Raw genomic sequence first — 18,601 nt, forward strand, 5'->3', positions numbered from 1 at the left:
TTCTCAATCTTTAACATAAATCGCATCATTACCTTCAGAAGTTAAAAAACATACTTTGAATGGAACTGTGTGAAATTTACAAATTTGAGGCAGAACTGATATCTTTAGAGCACTGTATCATTCCATCCAGGAACATGCCAAAACTCCTCATTTATGTGGATCTTCTTTTTATGCCCTGTGAAAGAATGCTAAGGTTTTCTTCATGTAAGTCTCATATTCTTGCTAAATTTATCCATAGGCATTATATTTATTCCATATTTTTTCATTATAGTCTTTGCCTCTTTCAAGAAAAATATAAATTGGAAAGTTCTGTATTCATGCATATTTCTCACATTTCTACTGAATTCTCTTAATTTGTTTCAAGAAGATTTTCAGTTAATTCAGTTGGATTTTGAGATATTTATCTTCTGAGGAGAAAGATAATCATATCCATTTCTTCCTAATATCTATATTTCTTTAGTTCTCCTGTGGCATTGCTTTGATTACGACCTCAACAACAATACTAAATAAGGCAGTGAGGCAGAAAGGATTAGTCGTCCCCAACTATATAGTCTCTTCTTCATCCATAGAAAACCCTAATTTTTTCATAAATACATGACTACTCAGAAGAAGGGCTACAGTTTCCGGCATTCTTGGAAACAAAGGGTGGCCATGGAACCAATTATTAGTCAACGTCAGCAGAATTATCATATGGCAACGTCCATAGCATTCTTTAAAAACAGCAAATACCACATTTGTCTCCCTTCTTCCTTACTCATTGTCCTTTTCGCCATCCTCTGCCTTAAATACAGATCTGATATCTGGAACTTGAGTTGCCATCTTAATTTTTTAGAAGGAAGGCCACACCCTAGGAATGCCAGACTACGTCTGGGTACGATGGAGTAGATCCACTTCACCACCCTTGACTGCCTTTCTCCAGTTTTCCTGAATAAGAGAAATAAAGCCAAATCTAATCCTAACAGATATGATTGTGATAGTGATGATCACCCTTTTTCCTGAAAATAATGGAAACACTACCTGTGTTTCATTACTTGGTATAGTATTTATCATAGGCTTCTCACATATATTGTTTCTTAATCTAACAAAGTTTCCCCCTAACTCTCATTGATGAAAATTTTAAAATCAGAAATGACTATTACTTTCATCAAATGATTCTTCAGCATTTATTTAGATCAGCACCGTTCAAAAGAGCTTTCCACAGTGATGTGCTAATTCATAGCCACTAGCCATATGTGGCTACTAAGTACTTAAAATGTGGCTTGTGGGAATGAGGAACCAAATTTTTAAGATAATGTTACTTCAGTCATTCAAATTTCAGTTGGAATAGTTATGTGTGGCTAATGCCCACCATGTTGGACAGAGCAAAACCAGATGATCATACAGATATTCTCTTTTAATTGATATAAGATATTGAAATAATAGGTATAGTAATGCTAAACCATCTCTGGAACAAAATCTACTTGGTAATGCTAGATTTGACTTGCTAATAAATTGTTAATGTAATAAGATGGAGAAAATTGCATTCACCCAGATTCCTAGGGAAAGCACTATATTTGTATAGAAGAAATGCTTCATGCGTCTCTTGGGGTGGTATATAGGACCTTGAGGAAATGTGCAAATAACAAGGATAATAGAATTTGCTCTCCATAATGAAAGGGTATAGAATATTAAATCCCAAACAGAAAAACTGAGAGGGACAGAGTGGAAACTGAGAGGCTGAGTACTGCACGAGGGAGAAGGAGAACAAAATAAAACATTAGTGACACTATAGAAAAGGAATTGGGAAGAAGAGAAATTTCAGGTGGAGGTGTTTCTGCAGGATTCTGCATTATTCTATAGAATAATGGGATATAATGATATCACATTATATCATGTGATACAATTCCTGTTTTGGTCTCCACACATTTTCAGTAAAGTCCATAAAGATTATTAATGTTGTGAGGTGTGTGTGCATGTGTGTTTTATCTATTGGATGTCTTCACAGATATTTTATTTCTATGTCCTTCTAGACATGTGGTAGGATTTAATTTCCTCAAACTCTTGAAATTACAATGGCTCACATTAGCCAATAAATGTGAGTGACAGTAACATGGGTGGAAGCTCTTAGTGTCTATACATGGTTTTCCACATTTCCTTTTCTCTGCCATGGCTGTTGGTCATGTTCCAGAAAATGGAATGTCTGGCATGTATGACCTTGAATGAGGACTATATACAGCAGGGCCCACACCCGTAGTAAGGCACAGTGTGCATGGGAAACAGATCTCTGTTGTTTTAGGCCACTAGCATTTTTAGATTGTTACTGCAACGTAACCCAGTCTATCCTAACCAATATGGAAATTGATAGTATGGAGTAGTGTGTTGCTGTATTAAAAAGAACCAATAAGAACACTAAAATATTTGGCTCTGGATTAAGTAATGGGAGGTGGATGGTGAGGAAAACACTGTTAGAGCATGAAAAGATGAAAATCTATTTTATGCAGTGAGAAATCATTTAACGTAAGGTAAAGAAAACAAAGACATACAGCAAATATGAGAATTATGTCCAGAAAAGAATTGTGGTTATACTGGTACATGAAACTGACTGAAATCACGTAGGAAAGAAGACATCAATGTTTTTGAGGGTTTTGAGACTAAAAACAGTTATGGCTGTTCTAGATTTAAGACAACCATAGGTCCCAAACTTCTGTGGAATGGAAAGTGGGTGAATATAGCTGCTCCAATCAAGGACATAGTCCTTGATGCCCACTTCACATATAACCAAAGGGAGGAAAAAACAAGAATCTCTTAGAGGTGGAAGCTAGAAACAGTGATGAAAAATGGATGGTCAAATGCGCCAACTCAGTGTTAGTTCAAGGAAAAATCCCTACATCCAGAAAAGGGAAGCTTTTCCTACTACCCAATCCCTGTATATATTGAGTGTGTGAGGGGCAGATAACATTTTAGTTCAGAAGTCTCCAGAAGCTACACCCAGGCTTGCCGTAGATTAAGAAGCATTACCTCCTTCTTGGTTAAGAGACTATCACACATTACCGAGATCCTGGACTTTGACACTCATTTTATTAGACTATTGAAATTTTGAGTAGTCTCCCTTGGATAGGAAAAAAATGTACTTTGAATGTAGAAAGAGTAAACAAAATAATTGGTGACCAGAAAGGAGTTCTCTAGTAATCATTAGGACTATTTGCAAATATTGCATTTCTTTCTACTTCCAGGATGAAGGTAGGATTGTTCTTACCCAACTTGCAAACGTTAGATGTAGACATATGACTACCTTAGCCAATGGTCTCTAAGTAGAAATTCTATATATATAATATATAATATTGTATATAATATATTATATTTTATATATAAATAATATATATTATATTATATATTATATTTTATATATTATATACATTATATTATATAATTTATTATTATATATATAATAGAATCTATGTGACAATGCATTAAGAGCTAGCAGTCACTAAATAATTTTCCAAATGGTTGACACTCTGAAAGCCTATATTCCTGTGTGAAAAAGTCCCCAGCTGACCTTCAGTAGAGGAAGCAAGAAATAAGCCCTCATTGTCTTAAACCACTATGAATTTGGGGTTGTTACCACAGTAAAACTTCTATATCCTAACAGATAAAATGTGGTTGGGTTTTCTGAGCACACCAGGGAAGGGGGTGAGTTCTATACTCAGTGATGCAGGACCAGAGTCATCCTGTGGAGACAAGAAGACAGATGTCTTCTGGGTTATATTCAGGATGTAGGCATCTATACTCATGTGCACTCATTGTTTTCTTTTTGTGCTATGATTTTTCAGTTTTTATCTTAATTATGCTGACCTTAAAGATGGGTAGAGAAATATTATGGGTTCCCCCCACCCCCCATGATTTGGAATAGTGAGAGGAACAAAGGAATTATCTGTTCCTTAATTACTCTTTTAAGTTCACCTATAAAACCAGTATGATCAAAAGTATTTCACTTGCAGGTGAAAGATACCTAAATTAAACTAGCTTTAGCTTAAAAGAAGAAAAAGAAAAAGAAGAGGAAGAAGAAGAAAAAGAAAATTTAAAAAAATTTATTGCACCAGGGACTCCGGCAATGTTGGGAAATGTTCTCTTTTCTTTGATTTTCGTATCTTTATCTGAGTGAGGGGCTAAATTTGTATGGGAAGCAATAGCTGTGACCATTCTGTTATGGATTCACATGATCCCCATTAGCAATCCAGAAGAGAACTTTTCCCACAGATACAAATACAAAGAAAGAACTCCATTTGGGTCACATGCCCCACTTTGAATTAATATATACAAAGATAGTTGCAAATATGGTTCAACATGATGGATTTGTTTCTGTGGCCAGAAATCAGCATACTGTGATTTCCTGCTATCGTAGTATCATATAATGGAGGTGAGGGAGGACTCATCCCCAAAAGAAGGAGTGGTACTGACCAATTCAGGGAAAAAAGAGAGAAAGACAACAGGCAGATACATAGTTGTTAGGTTAAAAAAAAAAAAACTCCATAGATATCTGCTCTCAAAAATATGGGCTTAGCTCTGGAGGGGAACAAATCTTTGGCAACATTTTTCAAATCCTTCCACAGTCATTGGTTTTCCTAACTGTACTTGAGTCAATTTTGATAATTTATATATTTTTTAGAAAATGTAGATTTTCAACTTCGTTGGCAAAAAGTTGAACAGGCTCTGCCTTATAACGTCCATCAAAATGAAAGCCAATGGCATAATGCCAAGAGCAAATCTGTAAAAGTGATTCTCTGGGGGACAGAAATAAAAGTATTTCAAGCTGCAGCTCTCTTTTGGTTTGGCTTAATCCAGGAATAAAATTGAGTGTCTAGAGAATGGATGGACTGCATATCCTTCAGGCAATTCTCCATATATATTACTTTTCACAATTGAGCTTTTGATAGGTACTGGGCAGCATAGATTTCTAGGTTATAACCTCTGACAAGAACTTGGAGCACAAATTATTTTACAATGCTCAATTTCATATGTTTCATTGGTCAGTCAAAATGGAGAGTTGACAGTCTCATATGAAAGCTGAGACATCTAACTAGGATATATGTCTGAGGAGAAAACACAGTGTAAGTCCACAGAATAAGTACTCATGGATGGAGCCAAGCTTTCCTCAGAACAAAACAACTGAACAAAACACAAGACAGAATGACAACATGCTGTGAGAGCTGAGAGAAGCTACCATGCTGCCATCAGAGGGTGGAAAAGAAAAGGGTCATTAGGGTTTCGTCAAGGGAGCTGTCGTAGGGATGGGCATTGTGAGATGAGGGGGATTTCCATGGGCAGAAGGAAAGCAGATGAGCAAGAGAGAACTTCATGAGCATGTCCATGAGATACATTTCTTGAGAGTTTAGGAAATGGATGAAGGGATAAAACAAAGGTTGGATGAAAAGAGGGACCAAAGTATTTATTGTCCAGCCACTGTGGTGTAAGGCCGTCCAAGCCAAACACTGAATGACGTGGCAAGTGGCCCTGAGGTACCAAAGTCCCCATTGCATGTCCCAGCTCCAGCTGAGCTTTCAGAATTCAGCTTTACAAATGACCCTAGATACAATCACAGGAAGCAGAGGAAAAGTTCATCCAACACTGAGAAATATTATAATGTTGTCGTTTGAAGCCACTGTGTCTGGGTGTGACCTATCCCACTAAGTATACCCTCAGGTCCGGAACTGCTTGCCTGGCCCTGTGCTGCCCTTGTACTAATATGAGTGAAATAACGGGCCTCTTCCTGGCTCTAAATCACCCTTCGCCAAGGACCTATGATTTTTTTTTCTTCTTTCAGAAGGAGGGCCTCAGCGGTGTGGGTATGGAAGGAAAGAAGTTAACAGCGCCAAGTTGTTAACTGTACTGTGCCTATTAACATTCACCTTGTATGCATTTTCTTCACTTTTCCCCACATTATAAAATGCTTTCCTTAATTATGATGTCAGTGATGCTTTCAATGACTAGATGTTCCAAATCCAAGGTTCTACATTTTTCCCATTAAGATGTACATGATGGCTGACATTTCCATGAGTGAACCCTTGCATGGGCTGATCTCATGGGCTCCAAAAGCCCACTCCACTGGCTATAAAATGCTCTCGCCTCCATTCCTTAGTGCAGCCCAGTCTGGAGGTGTGGACTTCATGAATATTTGTGAAAATCTAGAATGCAATTCAAAAATGTCCATGTAGGGGCGCCTGGGCGGCTCAGTCAGTTAAGCACCTGACTCTTGATTTCGGCTCAGGTCATGGTCTCAGGGTCCTGAGACAGAGCTCAGTGTTGGGCTTGTGCTCAGAAGAGAGTCTTCTTGAGATTCCCTCTCTCCCTCTCCCTCTTCCCCTCCCCCGATGCATACTCCCTCACATGCATGCACTCTCTTTCACAAATAAATGAATCTTTAAAAAAAGGATACTAATAAAACATCATGGGAAGTTGTTGGAATAATTTGCTCCTTGATTCAACTTTACAAGACAATGGGAGAAAAAAATACCCTGATTCTTTACTTATTCCACTCCCTTCTACATAAACTGTCCTTCCTTCTTTCACTTCTAGATAATTTAGCCTTTGATAGCCACTTGCTCTCTTTAATTCTCTCTCAAAAGGCAGCATCTATTGTTCTTTCAACTGATTCTTTTTAAAAGATTTTATTTAATTATTCCTGAGAGACACAGAGACAGGCAAAGACACAGACAGAGGGAGAAGCAGTCTCCCTGTAGGGAGCTCAACTGATTCTTTTTAAAAGATTTTATTTAATTATTCTTGAGAGACACAGAGACAGGCAAAGACACAGACAGAGGGAGAAGCAGTCTCCCTGTAGGGAGCCTGATGTGGGATTCGAACTCAGGACCCTGGGATCATGCCCTGAGCCAAAGGCAGACGCTCAACCACTGAGCCACCCAGGGACCTCCTTCCAACTGATTTTGATGCACTTTTCAATGTCCTTCTATGATGGAAGACTGCTTTTTATCAAATTGGTTCTTTATATGTCTCTCTGGCTGTAAGGACATGTCCAGTTACCATCTTTACTCTTCCAGTTCCAGGATCAGTACACAACAAATAGCAGGCACTTTGTTATTCTTGGCAGAACTGAAATTAAGTATGAAAACTAAAAACGTTACCTGTTTAAGAAAATGTAAGCAAAGTTAAGCAGAAGAAAATATTCTCATGATTAATTTACACAAGACCTTTCTAAGAAAGAAATGATTGGTGAATATAATTAATTATAGATTAATTGTAAAAGCAATGGTGGAGAATAATAGAAAAATGAGAACCAGAAACAGCTCAAATAAAAACAAAAATTGTGACTAATTCTCAAACATAATTAATAAAGCAGTGACAAACATTGCTTTTTTAGCTTTCTAATATCCTCTATTTTTTCTAGAACTTGAAATTTGGTTTATTTTCTTAATTTTTTTTTTTTTACTTTCGAAATCTGGCTTATAATTTGACCCTGGGCAAAAAAAAAATATTTTTGACCCTGGAAACCATTACTATATTCCAGGTCAGCATATTATCTATTAGGGGATCCTTCGTCAATAATTTCAACGCAAGGTCTTCAATGGCAAGAGAATGGAGAAAAGGAGAACAAAATAACTGACCAGTTAGGACTTTCCTCCTTTTCCCTATCCTTACAGCCATCGAGGAAATAGAGATAAATTAGAGATTGGAGACAACTATTATAAAATTCCAGTTAGTATCTTCAGGTAACTCAGGAGCTATCATAGTCACTGGGACAAAAATGGATGTTCATGAAAAGAAAAATCAATGAAATTTCTGAAAGGAAGAAGCTCTACCAGTAATTCCAAAGCCTGCCTGACCGTAGCTCCCGAATCAGTAGCCATATTTCCAGGAAGACACCCCACTGGTCGTGCAGAAGAGTAGTGCTAGACTAAGCTGGGATCTGACGCTGATTTTGTCATCCACTTTTTAAATGACCTTTATTAAAGTATAATTTACAATTATAAATTGTATATTTATACAATTATAAATTATCATAATTTATAATATATCATATAATTATCATAAACTACACTTATTTTAAGAATACTGTTAAAAGAGTTTTGACAATTGATAACTATCACAAGTTGTAATCATCATCACTATCCAGATACAGAACATTTCCTCACCCAAGAATGTTCAGTGGCTCTTTGCAGCCAATCCCACCTCACTCCTGGACCTGGGGAACCTCTTACCTGCTCTCTCTTAGTTTTTGTATTTTCTAGAATGTCAGTAAATGGAATCACACAGTATGCATGCTTCTTTGGCTTCTTTGCTGCATATATTTTTAAGAGTCTTCCATGTTGTGTGTTCTTTTCTCTTTATTATTGAGCAATAGTCCACTGCATGCTATACCAGTTTGCTAGTTCACTCACTTGCTGATGGATCCTTGAGATGTTTTCAGTGTTGGTGCTACTATGAGTAAATCTGCAATGAATTAATGAGCAAGGCTTTGTGTTGACATGTATTTCTATTCATCTTAGGTAAATACCTATGCACAGAATTATTAGATGATATAATTGTATGCTTAAACTGCAAATTTGTTTTCCAAAGTGTACTATTTTACACTTCTTCTAGTAATATATGAGTTATAGATGCTCCACATCTTTGCCAACACTTGATATTGTTAACCTTTTTCATTTTCTTTAGTCATTCTGGGGGTTAGTAGTCATATATCACTGTAGTTTCAGTTTGCATTTTCCTGATAACTAGTAATACTGAGCATTTTTTTATGTGTTTTATTGGCCACTTGTGTCTTTTTCTTTTGCCAATTATCTGTTCAAATCCTTTGCTTATTTTATTATTGGATTGTTTGTCTTCCTATTTTCGGGTTGTAAGAGTACTTTATATATTCTGGATACTGGTATCTTTTGCACAAATATTGAAAATAATTTCTCCCAGTCTGTGGTATGACTTTCATTTCTTCTGTGGTTTCTTCCAAAGCATAAAGGTTTTAATCTTTATGAAGTCTAATTTATCCTTTTAAAAATAATTTATGGTTTGTACTATCAAAGAAACTATTGCCTACTCCAAGGTCATAGAGAGTATCTCCTATACTTTCTTCCAGAAGTTTTATAGTTTTGTCTTTTACATTTAGGGCTGTGATCCATTTCAAGATAACCTATGTAAATAATGTAATATACATACTGAGACTCATTTTATTTCTCTCGATACCCTGTTATTCCAATACCACTTGCTGAAAATATTAGCAGTGGATCCATTGAATCACTTTGAAGTCATAATCAAAAATCAATTTATATTCAATTTGTATGTATATTATAATTATATATCTATGTAAGTCTGTATAATTACTTCTATATTTCTGTATAATTACATATTTTTTTCAAAGGTTTTATTTATTTATTCATGAGAGACAGGGGTGGGGGGGAGAGAGAGAGAAAGGCAGAGACAGGCAGGAGAGGCAGGCCCCCTGCGGGGAGCCCAAAGTGAGACTCTATTACACCCTGATCCAAATGTAGACCCAGATGCCCCTGATTCTTATTTTTCAAGATTGTATTGAATATGCTAGACTTTATGCATTTCCATGGAAATTTGATAATAAATTTGCCAGTATCTACAAAAAAAAGGCTATAGGAATTTTGATTCGGATTATGTTGAACCAATAAAACAATTTGGAAAATTTTGAAATTTTAATAGCATTGATTTCTACAACCCATGAAACTGATATATGTTCCCATTTGTTTAGATCTTCTTTAATTTTCCTTAGCAATATATGGTAATGTTCTAGGTGCAAATATTAAATATAGGGGGATCCCTGGGTGGCGCAGCGGTTTAGCGCCTGCCTTTGGCCCAGGGCGCGATCCTGGAGACCCCGGGATCGAATCCCACATCGGGCTCCCAGTGCATGGAGCCTGCTTCTCCCTCTGCTTCTCCCTCTGCCTGTGTCTCTGCCTCTCTCTCTCTCTCTCTGTGACTATCATACATAAATAAATAAAAATTTAAAAAAACAAATATTAAATATAGTTCGCTAAATTTATTTCTAGGCACTTAATTTTTGTGCTATGTATATAGTATTTGTTTCTTTTGATTTTCCAATTGTGTATTGCTGATATAAAAAATTCAATAGAATTTTGTATATTGACATTGTATGGTGCCATCTGTCTAAATTCGCTTCTAGGAGCTTTTTATAGATTCATAAGGATTTCTTACATATAATATCATATCTTCTGAAAATAGAAAGTTTTGCTGCTTTTTCTCCAATCTATATACCTGTTATTTGTTCTTCTTGCCTGTTGCAACAGCTAAGACTTCCAGGAAAATGGTGACTAGAGGTGGTAAAAACTATACCCTTGCCCACTCCTAATGTTAGAGGGAAGCCATCCAGTCTTACACTAGTAAAAATGATGCTAGTCAGATTCTTCAGACTCCCTTTATCAGGATGAAGAAGTTTCTTCCAGTTCTAGTTTCCACAGGATTTTTAAAATCATTATTGAGTGTTGAATTTTGTAAGTAATTTCACTGTACCTATGGCAATAATAATCGGATTTCACACCTTTTATTATTTCTAATATGGTGAATTACATTAATTGATTGTTGAAGGCGAAATTAATCATGTGTATCTGGGATGGGATAAATCTACTTTGTTCATGAGGTGTTATCCTATCTATATATTGCTAGGTTTGATTTGCTAATATTTTGTTAAGACTTGTTCTGTCTGTATTCCTGAGGGATTTGGGTGTTTAATTTCATTATCTTTTAATACATTTGTTTTCAGAGGAATTCTGGCCTCATAAAATGATATGGAAGTGTTCCTTTCTCTTCTATTTTCTGAAGACTTTTATGTGTGACTGGTATTATTCTTTCTTAAACTTTTGGTAGAATTCACTAGGAAGTCCATCTGAGACTAGAGTTTTCTTTGTGGGAAGGCTTTTAATTACACATTCTAATTGTTTAAAAGATATAATGCTACTCTGATTTTATCTTTCTTTTTTTATTATTTGTGACTTTCACTTCTGTTCATTTTTGTTTATTCCATTTTAGCAATGCATTTCTGTCACTAAGTCTATTTTATCTGGTGCAACTGTGTAAAAAGTTCTGTAGGCTACATACTTAGGCATGAAACTTGAAGCTTTGTTTATGCTAGTGTATCTTTATTTTCTTTTAATCTCTGCTTTTATTATACTTTTATATTTTCTTTTCTTTGGTTTTATTCCATTTTTTTCTTAAAAAAATTTTTTTTTAAGATTTTATTTATTCATGAGAGACACAGAGCGAGAGAGAGAGAGAGAGGCAGAGACCCAGGCAGAGGGAGAAGCAGGCTTCATGCAGGGAGCCCAACGTGGGACTCGATCCCAGGTCTTCAGGATCACAACCTGGGCCGAAGGTGGCGCTAAACCACTGAGCCACCCGGGCTGCCCAATTCCATTTTTTTCTAACTATATGCTTTCCTTCTTGATTTTCAATCTACATTCTTAAAAAAGCATTTATTACTATAAATTTCCCTCTAAATGCCTTTCTTGCCCATCTTTCAAGTTTTATCATTAGTTTTTTCATTACCATTGATTCTAGGTCTATTTAATCATCATTATCATTTCTTTTTGACTTAGAGTTACTTAGAAATACATATTTTTAAGAATTCAAATAAGTTGCTTACTTTTTTTTACATTTTTGTTATTGATTTTACACTAGATTGCATTGTTGACAGAAAACACGAGCTGTATGATACCCTTTGCAATTTGTTGAGGCTTTCTTTATGGCCTAGCCCATAATCAGGTGGGTTGGTTGGTTTGTTCCCTGTGCTCTCAAGAAGAATATGCATTCTTTAATCATTGGTTCTATAAACCAACGGTTCTCTATGTATCTATTAATTAAGGCTAAATGTGTGACTCAAATCTTCCATATATTCACTAAACTTTTGGTCTACAACTCAAATATTTCATTTGTCCACTTCTTGTGTTATTACATCAATTTGGCTCTCTACATTTTGAGATATTATAAATTTTATACTGTATTTTATACATTTTATTGAGTTCTATAAAGTTACAATTAGAATTTCCCATTGAAATAAGCCTTGTATCATTACAGTGTGACTCTCTTTAACAATATTTCTTGTCTTATATTCTACTTTAATATTAACATAGGAAGTCCAACATTTTTTGGTTAATATACCTTTTTAAAATTATTTTTATCCTTTTACTTTCAACCTTAGTCTTTATGTTTCAGATGTATCTCTAACAGCCTCTGTCTTTTAGCTGATGAGTCCAATAGATTTATAGATATTGTTACCTGGACTTGTTTCTATTATCCTGTTTGTGCTTTTTCCTTTGTTGTATTTTTGTGTATTTTTTTTATTCTTTCTTCAGACAAATTATTGGTTTACTTTTATTTTTAAAAAATTTTAGGGTAAACAATATGTATCGTAAATTTGCCTTTTAAAATCACTTTTAAGTGTACAATTCAGAGGCATTAATTACATTCACAATGTTGTGCAACCACCACCACTATCTATTTCCAGAACTTTTTCATCACTTGAAACAGAAACTCTGTAACTGTTAAGCAATAAATTCTTCATTTCTTCCTTCCTCTAGCCCCTGGTAACCTTAATCTATTTTCCACGTCTATGGATTTGCCTGTTCTTGACATTTCACATAAGTGGAACCATATCATTTTTTTCCTTTTGTGTCTAGCTCATTTCATTCAGCATAGAGTCTTCTAAGTTCATCCATGCTGTAGCATGATCAGAACTAAATTCCTTTTTATGGCTTAATAATATTCCTGTGTATGTATATACTGTATTTTATTTATCCACTCATCAGTTTATGGACATTTGGGTTGTTTCTACCATCTGGATATTCTGAATAATGCTGAAATGAACATATGTGTACAAATAACTGTTTGAGTCCCTATATTCAATTATTTAGCTATATACTTAGGAATGGAATTGCAATTTGCTTTCTTATTTGGTTGTTTCCTTCTACTGATTATAGATTACAGACTCCATATCTACTCTTTATTGGTTAATTTTTAGGTAATATTTTGTATTCATAATAATTAATCAAAGCTACAGTATTTTAACCCACTCTAAATCACATAAGGAATTTAGAAACTTAACTCTGATAGCCAACTTTCTGACTTACATAGATTTATTGTCCAGAATTAGATTCTGTGTTCTTTTTAACCCCATAAAGTATTATTATAATCATTATCAGTTGTATGCTGATATGATATGAATTAAATAACCACTGAAAGACTCTAAATAGAGCATATAACTTTAAAAAACAGGATATTTGAAAAGTGAAATCTTGATCTAAGTCTTTCAATGTAAAAATATTGATTTTTTAAGTTAGTCATCAAATAAAAATAAGGAAATAAAAATTCAAAATTCTCAAAAAAAAAAAAAAACACACACACAAATTTTCAATACTGTGAAGAGCAAACAAAACACCAAGGTGATCAATTTCAGCTCAAGTTTAAAATCTATGATGTAAGTTGACATTAACGTAATGTCTAATTCTGGTTTGTTCACACTTGTGTACTGATAAAAAATGATGCATCATTTACCTGACTATACTAATTGGTTTCTAAACTATGTCATTTTAAGTACCCTAGATCCTTTCCTTGATGCTTTACTTGTGGCTCCGCAGACCAATATGACTCAACCACTTCATTGGTCAGCAACCAGTCCTCAAGTACCTAACACATGGCAGCCCATTTCTAGTCACTGGGGACAGAGGACTGAATATACAGACAAAAATGGATGCCTTCATATGTGAACAGACCTCTCCAAAGAAGACATACAAATGGCCAATAAGCATCCAAAAAAATGCTCAGTATCACTAATCACTAGGGAAATGCACATCAAAATCAAAAGACCACCTCACACTCATCAGGATGGCTATAATGAAAACAAAAACAACAACAACAGAAAATAACAAGTGTTGATAAGAATGTAGAGAAATGGGAATCCTTGTGCACTGTAGGCAGGAACGTTGAATTGTGCAACTACTATGGAATAGAGTATGGTGGTTCCTCAAAAATTAAAAATAGAACTACCATAAAAAAATAGAAATACCATATGACCCACCAATTCCACTTTTGGGTACATATGACAAATGAAAGAGATATTGTGCACCCATGTTTATAGCAGCATTATCTAAATTAGCTAAACTGTGGAAACAACACAAGTATCCATAGATGAGTAGATAAGCAAAAAATGATATATACATACTTTGGAATATTATTCAGCCTTTAGAAAGAAAGGAAATTCTGACACATGCTATAACACAGATAAAACTTTAGGATATTATGCTAAGTGAAAGAAGCCAGTCACAAAAAGAAACAAATACCATATGACTCTATTCGTATGAGGAACTTAAAGTGGTCAGAGTCATAGAGACAGAACATCTGGTGGTTGCCAGGGATGGGGAGAAGGGGCGCAATGGGGAGTTAGTGTTTAATGGGTGTAGAGTTTCAATTTTACAAGAGTTCTGGAGATGGATGGTGGTGGTGGTTGCACAAAAAATGTATGTTCTTAAAAGCACTGAATAGTACACTTAAAAATGGTTTTAAAATGGTTAAAATGGTTAAAAACATTTATGTGTATTTCTTACCACAATAAAAAAACTGAAAAAAAAATTCCTTGGCATTTACACATAGAAAGAAAGGAAGTGAACAAATAAAACATATACTAGGCCAAATGGTAAAAGTATTCTAGAGAAAAGCAAAACAGGGGAATAAGACAGGGAATGCTAGGGAAGGGGGTTGGGGAGCGGTTTGCAGCAGTCAGGGAAGACTTTACCTCCCCTGCTTAGGGGAAAACTGTGCCGGAGGGGTGGCCGCTGAGCCAGGACTACTCTTCCCAGCCTTCCTAAATCTTGGCAGAGCCACATGAGTGATTCTCACCAATCCAATTTGAGTAGACATGCTTTCTCTTACCTCTAAGCCAGGGTTTATGAACCTGATATGCCCCTCTGCTGGCTCTTCCCTTTTCTGCCAACTGAAACAGAAGAGTCTGAGGCTTAAAACAGTGCTGCCCAAGAGAAATATAATGTGAACTATATATGTTATTTAAAATTTTCCAATAGCCACATTAATACACATTTAAAAATGGCAAATTCATATAATGCTGCATTTTTGAACCCAATATTTCCAATAATTATTTCCACGTATATTCAAGATAAAAAAATATTAATGAGATACTTTATATTCTTTTTACCCCCCAAAATCCAGTCTGTGTTTTACACTTACAGAACACTTCCATTTTTTAAGTACTCAGGAGCCACACGGGGCACCACACCGGACAATAGAAATCCAGAATATGGTGGACAGCCACCCATCAACCAGGAACATCCACATTTTATTGTTTCATGAGAGAAAAATAAACTTCCTTTGTGTGAATCATCCAAAGGTTTGAGATTCATTCGTTACAGAAACGGATTCTTTGAGGTGGCGTAGAAAATAAAATACTAAAATATAAAGCATTTGGCTTAACATTTAAGTAACAAGTAGCACAAAAGACATGTTTGGGGCCTTGAGGGTGTGGAAAGCAGACTGCTTCTAGATATCAACCAGTAGGAAATAACATCTAAAATGAGCAAAAGTGCCCATTCAGTCATTTTGGATAAGCAGAGGTTTGCAAGGCTAAAACACAAATTGTGTTCCCACCAAGCCTCTTGCTTCAAGGGGCCTCAAGTTAGCCCCATTAAGTTAAGAGAGAAATAAGTATAGGGGCAAGGAGGGGAAGAAATAGAGCGGACTGAAGGATAATTTCTAAGAACTTTGGATGTGGTTACTGGCACATGGAACTAACTAGAAATCCTGGGAATAATGTTTCCAAAGAAATCAAGGGAATCATGTTTCCAAAGAACAGCGATCTGAGCCTTAAAATGCCTGTGACTAAAGCATCCTCCTAGGGACCTCAAATACCCCCAGCAGGACAGAGGCTGTGAAAGCTATGCTCGCTCCAAGGAAGCCGGATTCCTTACAGCTGATCTCAGCGCCAGAAAGATCCTGGACAAGAAAGAACACCCCGAGGGTAGAGCTCAGGACCACAGCAGCCAGTGAACAAGTTCCTCCCACGCAGCAAACCCCAGTCTAATGAAGGACACCTCTCCCCCGCCCCCCCCCCCCACCGCCCCGCTACCCCCGGGAAGGGAGCCTGCATAAGGCCCGCCCAGCTGGAGCCCCACAGCTATGGACCAGTTACTGCTACACACCTGCTAGTCCGCCCTTTTCCAAATAAGAGTTTCGGTGTTATCCTCTTCTTGACTCCTCATTTATGGGAGATTTATGGCAGGGGAGCTGGGCAGACAGTTTGCCTCTGAATTCAGAGGTCTCTGAGCCCAAAGAACGTATCGCCCAGAGGACCCGGACCTTGTCCTGGATGTGGCACCTGGGTGGAATGCTGAGTTGGCTCCTTTAGAGGGAGGCCACCCAGGTACTTGGTGGCCAGGTGGCAGTCTGTGCAGAAATAGCTGCTATTTGCTTCTACTCTCTACCCATGGCATTATTGGGGTGCACTATTGGGGTGCAGAACCAGGGATTATAGTCTCAGCTCCCCTTAGGCCCAGTGTATCTGTGTAGCACGCTCTTAAGAGAAAGTGAGTAGAAGTGATACCTGCTTTGTCTACTGTTTCTCCTTCCAATAGCCAGAAACAGAGGTGTCTGGGGACTGTCTAAAGACCGTGCATGCAAATGGAAGGAGCCTGGGTCCAAGAGTTGCCACATCCAGGAACTCTAGTTGGCTTTCAGGGACAACATTGTCAGACTGTTGCCTGAGCGAGATTGACTTCTGTTTTATTAAATCACTGAATCTGTAAAGTTGCTTCGCTAGAGAAGCTTGCAGTGACTTAATTAACGTGCCCTTAAGAGAAGTACAGGAGAGAGCTACACATCTCTAGATGACAAGCATTCCAGGCTAAGGGAGCAGCTCAGTAACGGCGCGGCCGCTGGGCAGCAGAATGCCAAATGTGTCCAAGGATTAGCAAGGAGCTGAGCGTGGCCGAAGCAAAGCAAACACGGGGAAAATTGAAGGTGATAAGATCAGAGTTGTAAAAAAAGAGGCCAGATCCTTAAAACCTTGCAGACCAGTGTAAGGACTTTAGCTTTTACTCTGAATGGGTTGGAAAGCCACTGTAGTATTTGGAGAGGAAGAGGGACATGATTTGACATTTTAATTTGGATCACGGTGGCTGAGGCTTAGGAACAAATCGCACGAGGACAACAAATAGAGAACTCAGCTTTGAGACTAGGAAAACAACCCAGGGGAGAGATAGAGGTGGCTTGGATTTGGGAGATTGTGGTGATGGTGGTGGGGGTAGTGGGAATCAGTCGGGGTTTAGTTTCTGGCTGTACCTTTAAGGTGGTACCAAAGGCTCCCTGTCTGAAATTCAGGCATAAACAATATTTATGCTCCTGGGTGGCTGAGATCAGAAAACTACATTGCGCAACAAGAGTATGAATTCGTTTCCAGCAGCTCATAAAGCGCTTGGTGTCCTCTGGAGTGACGAGGGAATAGTATTATTGTCTTGGCACAGGTATTAATAATTAATGTGCGAAAGTAAATGAAACTAACTGAAGGCCTTACGAATGCTCTCTGAGTATCCAGCCCATAAAGAACTCCTCACCGAGGTTTAATGCTATGAAAGCATATGCATCTTCGGTGCCACCTTTTATATTATCCAGGAGATTGTCATTGGCCTTAGAGTCAGGTTGCTTTGGCTTCTTTCAAGCAGCCAAGTGTGATTGTTCTAAAACAAACACACAAAAATCAGCTACCTCTGAGGTCAGTTTTATAGCCACAAAATTCAGTGAAGCACAGGCTGCCGCATGGAGGTTTCTTTCTTATTTTTGCATTGCAAGTTTAACAAGAAAATCATAAGAGAATAGTGAAAGCAAGATCATTCTTACTATCGTGCAAATTTTAAGTCATCTCTCGCTTTTACATTTGTAATTTTAGCCCTATCCTTGCAACTTGTGGTATCGGCCACCAGTAATATGGTCTTCTCTCCTCTCCTCACATCTCCCAGTCGGGCTTCAGCTGAGCTTGTAATTGTTTCCCTCCTTTAGAGGAGTCACTAGAGAAAAAAAAAGGTAAATCATTTCTATAACTGTATTTTTCCTCGACCAGCAACTTTGCTTGGCTTACACTGACATTGACTAAGGTGAAATCTTTTTGAAATTTTTCATTATTAAAAAAAAAAAACACACAAGATTACAAGAAGTTTAGGAAAAGAGCAAACACAAATTACCCTAAGTGGATACTCCAGCATCATGTCACTGTAATTGCAAACATCAATAAAATATTTAACAACCATGAGACAAGTAAAGAAATCATTAAAGTGGAAAAACACATTTCCAGAGTAAATTTCAGCAAGCTTAAGAAAACAGAAGTAGCCACGTGGGAACATAATTAAACAATAAGAAACCCAGTAAAAGTGGGCTTGAACATAGGAAGAAATCCTCCTGGAGTCAAAAGGATAGGCAAAATTTAATTTCATCAGCCAAAAAAAATGTTGAATAACTAAAATAAAGAGGAATTACACACACACACACACACACACACACACGGACACGCACACACAATATTAGACCATTTTGCTATACTGGTGTAGGCCTAAGGGGGAAAAAAATAAAAGCAATAAAA

This window comes from Vulpes lagopus, chromosome 23, assembly GCF_018345385.1.
Source record: "Vulpes lagopus strain Blue_001 chromosome 23, ASM1834538v1, whole genome shotgun sequence".
NCBI classification, from domain to species: Eukaryota; Metazoa; Chordata; class Mammalia; order Carnivora; family Canidae; genus Vulpes; species Vulpes lagopus.